Genomic DNA, 6,000 nt, shown 5'->3' with positions numbered 1-6,000 from the left:
TTTCCTTTCCCACCATTTTCGTAATAAAAATGGGATTTCACAACATGCACCCATTCGTCGAATCGGTAGGGGTGGGTAAAAGGGAAGTTAAAACACTAACGGAAGTGTCAGGTCTGTAAAAGTAGGAGTGGTTTTGTAAGTTTCTGAAAAGTGGGAGGCCAGCGAATGAACTTTTTCCTATTTTTACGAAGGCTGCATTCATCACTACGATTTTCAAGATTTTATCATAGATTGCTAATAAGTTAATTTTGACTTGTTGTTCCCCCAATTGCGTATGTGTCTTGTTTTAGTAACTATTGGGATGTTCTAATGCCTTTAATTATCTGTCTCTCATTTCTAGTAAACTATTTTTGTTGTAAACTTTTGCACTCTTTTTATTTTCAATAAATATGGTTTATTCATATATATAAGAAAAAGTTTTTGCTTTCTAATTTTGTTTTTGCTTTATCTTGTATTATTTTTGCTATGGGGCTAAACTGCTCTGCTTTTATTACTGCATCCTCCTTATGTAGCAAGTTTGTTATTTCTCCTATAAATAAATAAATAACAAACTCTAACCAAAAGTTTATTTTCTTTGATTATTATTTATTTAATCTCTTACAAGCCGGAATCGACTCAACAATCAACATGAACCTGGAGGAGGTCTAACCAAGTTTCAAGCTGTTGTGACACAACCAGCTAATTAACTGGTCAGCCAATTAGGTTCGAACCCAACCACGCCCGTTTACCAGCCAAACCGGGCTCATAAAGCCAATCGCATCTCCTCGAGCTTCTAAAGCTCTCGTTGAGCTATCGCCGCAACGGAGGAGCCGGAGAAGAGGCGCGGCGATGGCGGAGGTTGCGAGCTCGGTGGTGCACGAGGTGCTAGCTCGTCGGATGGTGGAGGTTGATAAGCCCATCATCGAACTACATTATCAACGTTCCTAGCTGACGAGGACTTCGACTTCGGCATCGATGGCGATGGCGCTTTCGAGGCCGTCGATGACCTCCTCGTTGATTCCGGCTGTGTCGAGGACTACGAACAAGGCCGATTGGTATATCCTTGCCCATCTTGGATCTTGACTCTTAATTTTCAGGATTCGTGATTTTGATTTCCTACTGAAAATTTAATCCCTCTTGAATTCTGTATTAGGGTTTTAATTAGAAATCCAAGAATTGGTGGTTTAATTTCGTTTTTGTCTGTTTGGATATGTAGCTTTGGGACAAAAATTTTTGGAGAAGTTTGGCAAACATGGGTTGATGTAGCTTAGTTTTTGCTATATGTTCACATCTGTTGTCAAGACATGGTATAGTTTTTACCCTTATTAGAGGAGAATGAAAGATGGATTACTTTTACAAGTGGTGCTATAATAAGGTGCTTTTGATTTTCTGACGAGAAAGTATTGCTACAATGTCCCTGTTATTTTTCCTTCTGATAATAAAAGACTTGATTTTTAAGGATTCACTAGTTTTGAAAGTAATGTTCGTGATTATTTTTAGCTTTGGATTTTATAATCACACGTATTTTGAAGCTAACATTTTTGTCTATTGTTTTTCTCTTCATAGGCATTTGATAATAGATTCTGTTATAATGCTAAACATTCCTCTCTTGTACTCTGGTTTCCATTCTACTAAAATAACTGCATTTGATGGTGCTGACTATATAATTAATTTCTTGATTATAATCAAGCATATTTTTAGCGATGTTGGTCAGAATGGATGGTTTCCTTTTGCTACCAATTCATTCAAATATGGGATAAATTTGTCTTTCTAATAATGCATATGTGTGTGCTCACAATGAGATTAAGGAATTACTTGTTTGGATTTTTGGTTTTTATTCGGCATTGGAGCATATGGTCATGTAGATGAAATCATCAATGATCAGGGTATACCTTCTACTTGCCTTGAGTTCATCTTCCTTTTTTGTGGGAAATGATTTTCTTTATTGATTACTTTATAAATTTCTTATGAAAAATCCAGTCTTTTGGTTAAACATCACATTATTTTTCTTTTTGCAGCAACAAATTTGAATTCTCCACACTGATGAGCAAACCTAGTCTGCCCATCATAAGTTTCAGGTTTGATTCTATGTGTTGAACATGCAAATTTATTCTTTATCACTTCCTCCACAAGATATTTATGCGCATCGTTACTAGGGCATCCACCAGTCTTGTCATAATTTAGCCAATTAGATTTTTTTTGTTTCGCTTTCCAATTACATGAAAAGAAGAGAAACTACTAAGTATTTGAAAAGGGATTGTCTTATCTCGCGTAATATATTGTTATTCAAACTTCTAATTGAAGTGACCTTTCTACATTGAATTGGTGGGCCTCTGAGCAAGTAACTTCTTCTGCTTTCTTTCTTCTTGTTCATTGATATTATTTGCTTGCTTATGGTTGAACTTGAAATTCTCTGCTTACTCAATGTCTCTAACTAAGTGCTGATTTGAACTTGGTTGTTACCTTCTATTTGTTTGCAGTGATGCATCATTCGGTTATCCGGGGGAGCCTACCTTGTTTAAGAATTTGAATTTTGGAATAGATCTAGACAGTCGACAGTTGAATATCGAGTAAGTATAAGGTTTACAGTTTACTTTATTTAAATGTAAAATCGTAAGTTGTACAAGATTTTTAATTTCAATTCCTTCGCCAAAAATATTCACATGTTATCTGTTCGGGTATGTGATACATTAGAATAGTGCCACGGAGTATTGAAGCATCTATCATATTAGGATCTACTGATTGTGGTTCTTGTGTTGTGTTCTTATATATATTCTCTTACATTCATGTAAAAACTCAAAATGAAAGAAATAAACCTAAAACAAAAATCCGAAATTATTTGGAAGTGGTTTTACAAAATTTACAATGCAGAGGAGTTGCAAACTCTTTTGAGTAAATGCATACATGAGATTTGGTGTAATTACTGTTTCAAAAGCCTAGCGTTGGCAATAAATGGATTTACAAAATTAAAACTTGTATTGATAACTCCATTAACCAATACAAAGCTCGACTTGTTGCTAGATGCTTTACACAAGAATATGGGATTAATTAAGAGAAGTTTTGGCTCCTGGTGCTCGCTTCACTTCTATTAATACAATAATACCTTTTTGACAGCAGTAACTAGAGGACATTAGTGGCAACTCTACTAAATGAATGTCAAAATTGCTTCACTATGCAACCTTTCCATTAAGTTGATCATCCCTCTCAGCCATTGTGTCAACTTCAAACGGCATTATATAGACTTCAACAAACACCCAGTGCTTCGTTGGCTGAATGTAGCTCACTACTGCTAGTCTTGGTTTTTCTTCTAGTTCAGATGATCATGCCTTGTTCATTTGACATATTTCAACCGGGACAACTTTCTTGTTTTCGTGTATGAATAATATTGGTCATTATAGGAGATGACTTTGCATTCATTCACATGCTAAAATAAATTTTTTATCGAAAGTTTGAGACGAAAGACTTGGGCAAATTAAACTATTTATTGGGCTTTGAGGTTACTAAAGTGGAAGACAGCCATCTACTTTCACAAGCTAATGTAGTTTTTGAAGTTACAATTAAATCTAAAATAAAATTCCAAACTTATTGTCCTAACTAAATTTCTTGATAATATTTTGAGTTAAAGAAAAATATACTAAATATATATATATATATGCTTATTTTTATTTAACTTTTTTTTTTGGGAAATTTAACTCTTGTTTATTTTTAATGAAATGTACAAACCAAGGTCACTCCGCTTATGTTAGTTTGCTTGTCCCTCAAAAATTAGTATCTTTACCTAGTTAATATGGGATAACAAGATGTTAGCGATGGAAAACCTTGCAGGGCAAATATCTTTAGTGGGTACGGTACTATAGGTAATTTTAACTTTGAGCATTAACTTCAATTTGTATCATTTCAGTTGCCCAATTTCAATTTGTATTCATAGGGAAGGTACCAAGGGGTTTTCAAGATGAATTTGATGATGTAACTGTCGGAATTACTTCGTTAACAACAATTCGTTGCCTCATATGCTAACATGTACATGCCACGTCATCAACAATGTCAATGTGACCACCTATTATATACACATATACATTATTGATTTGCATAATAGGTGACCACGTGGGTATTGTCAATGATGTGGCATGTATTTGTCAATAAATAACGAGGCAATTCTAGCAGTCACATTATCAAATTCCTCCCATAAACTCCTTGGTACCCTTTCAGTGAAATTAAGTTGAACTTAGATAACTAAAATGATACAAATTGAAGTTAGATACTCAAATAGAAAATTGGCCATAGTACGATACCTGCTCAAGATATTTATCCAAAATTTGCAACTAAGAAAAGTATCAAGCTCCCAATTGCCACATGCAATTTGAGCCACATGGTGTATAAAACCGTGGATCATCTTTTTTTAATATCCTTTTGCCGATTGTATTTGGAACCACTCCGGGTGCATACTAGGGCTTTCCCAAATGGCGAGCACCTTTCGGGACCTTTGAGGCTCATGGAGATGCAATGCCATGGCCCTGCAAAAAGCAACGTGGACATATCCTATATAGGGCCATTATACGGCTCTACCACCATTGTCAATCTTCTTTAAAATTAATAATCTATTTCTATTATGGATGTTTGCAGCTCCCCTGTCAAAGAGAGCTAAAGCTAGCTCAGTGAAGGTTAATCTTTATGTGATCCCATCAAGGTGATATAGGAGATCTTGGAGAGTGCGGGAACTTAAGGATCTATCTAACTCAATAGTCTGAGTCGGGGGTGGTGCCATTCAGGGGGTAAATGATGTTGATCTTGGTCATGGTGGCCAAGGACCTTTATTTGGTGTTTTGTGGTGTTTCCTCCCCCTCTTTTTATCTCCACATTTTCTTTTTATTTTATTTTTTTGAAAAATTTCTTTTTTTCTTTATCAGTGTACATCTATATTTCTTTTTGCTTTTTAATTTAATATCCAATAAATAAATTGCATAACCACACAAAAGTTCTTCAGTCTAATCTAAAGTCTGCCTGAATAATAGGCATGTCACTTTTTATGAATATAAATGAAGACTAAACAAAGACTGCAACCCTGACAGTATGTATATGACTGCATGTGAGAATAAGATATGTAGATCCCGTGAATGCAGTGTATGAAACGATGTGACAAGATCTATGTTGGGCGGGAGATTTAACCCACGACCTCTCCCTTATATTTTCGATGTCACTCACCATCGCCATCCATCAGCTGCTTTTAGTTGTTCAGACAAAATATTCAATACAATTGACTCAATTATATGATGTGTGTGTGTATATATATATATATATCTATATATCAAAAAAGTGGATAAACAACCCCACAAGAAAAACTTATATTTTTTTTATTGAAATATATGTATATACATATATTTACGCTGAAAACAAATGATTAGGAGGGACCAGGAGATTGAGATTCCAACAATAGAAGGTAGCTGATGGTATGCGTTTTGTGCAATATTTAGTGGATATTGTTAAAGAATTAAAATAATCATATGATGTGTTTTTTTCGTGGGGGTAGACTTGGGGTCATGGGGGTGATGCACGTGAGGAAAGTGTGAAATTAAACCTAGTTAAAGTTTCACACCAATACCAAGGACTAAGAAGTTATTAGTGACCTAGTGAAATTTGAGTTCGCTGAACTTTCACGTTTTTTGATTTTATAAAAAAGCAAAATCGTGGAAGTAGTGGTTTTGGCAATTGCAGCTTCCCACCACTTTGGATTGGTCCTCATGATTTTCCTTTTTAATAAAAAGCAAACACTTTTTGCTAATGCTTGATTCACATGGAAGAAAAACATTAAATCAAATTAGTAATTAGCCCTATTTATACCCTAACTTAGTTTCCATCATTAGATAGAGAGATAGAAAAGAAAAGCTCATCATCTTTGCTAAACCATATATCACAAGTAGCAATGACTAGCGGTGCCATTCGTTTGGTGCTGCTACTCGTAATACTAGTGTTAGTAAAACTCTTTAGTAAATCATCATGCACTGCTTGCATAGAGAGTGAGAG

General features: G+C 35.0%; 1 long non-coding RNA gene across 1 annotated transcript; it reads left to right on the top strand.

Moving 5' to 3' along the window:
• The first annotated feature begins 2,031 nt into the window (after nucleotides 1-2,031).
• Nucleotides 2,032-4,833, top strand: LOC120272117. The gene is made up of 3 exons (XR_005540157.1): nucleotides 2,032-2,057; nucleotides 2,460-2,549; nucleotides 4,603-4,833. It is a non-coding gene; the product is annotated as an uncharacterized LOC120272117 (long non-coding RNA).
• The last annotated feature ends 1,167 nt before the right edge of the window (nucleotides 4,834-6,000 follow it).

Source organism: Dioscorea cayenensis, chromosome 11 (assembly GCF_009730915.1).
Source record: "Dioscorea cayenensis subsp. rotundata cultivar TDr96_F1 chromosome 11, TDr96_F1_v2_PseudoChromosome.rev07_lg8_w22 25.fasta, whole genome shotgun sequence".
Lineage (NCBI taxonomy): Eukaryota > Viridiplantae > Streptophyta > Magnoliopsida > Dioscoreales > Dioscoreaceae > Dioscorea > Dioscorea cayenensis.
This window is presented reverse-complemented; position numbering and strand designations above follow the sequence as displayed.